At 30.8% G+C, this 561-nt stretch overlaps 1 protein-coding gene across 3 annotated transcripts in view; it reads right to left on the bottom strand.

Annotated features, from left to right (window-relative positions):
* TMEM161B (transmembrane protein 161B) overlaps positions 1-561 on the bottom strand; it is a 107,612-nt gene that overhangs the window by 45,340 nt on the left and 61,711 nt on the right. The window lies entirely within an intron of this gene.

Raw genomic sequence — 561 nt, 5'->3', positions numbered from 1 at the left:
GAATGATAGCATTAGCAATTTCAGTAGACCTCGTCCCCCAAAATAATAAAGGTTCTTTAATGTAGGTAAAGTACCTTTTGAAGAGGCACCAAAAAATGAATAGCCCTTTCAGCTGAACTTTCAAAAGGAATTTAATTTTTCATTTCGAAAGTAATCTTAAAACTACTAGATACATACACTTTCCTGTTCCACTGTCCTGTAACATACATTCAGTAATTTAAAATATTAAAGATTCAATATTTCTTTTAACTGATTTCATATATATTATATATCTAATATATAATATATACACACACTCCCCACCAACCCAGTCAGCAGGACTATACCGTTTCTTTTAAACAGTTTGATCAGTGTTGATAATCTACTCAAATCATTTTGTGAATTCAATGGAATTTATCCACTAGCTGGAAAACATGAATTTTAAAAAACCCAAATGGAATTTGTGGATCAATATTAGCACCAATACTATAGTTGCAAGGATTCATATGGCCATTCATTACTTTAAAATGACTGCAGGGATTGAAACAATATATATTTTTATAATACCCCTCTTACTGCGTG

This window comes from Alligator sinensis, unplaced genomic scaffold (genome assembly GCF_000455745.1).
Source record: "Alligator sinensis unplaced genomic scaffold, ASM45574v1 scaffold218_1, whole genome shotgun sequence".
NCBI classification, from domain to species: Eukaryota; Metazoa; Chordata; order Crocodylia; family Alligatoridae; genus Alligator; species Alligator sinensis.
This window is presented reverse-complemented; position numbering and strand designations above follow the sequence as displayed.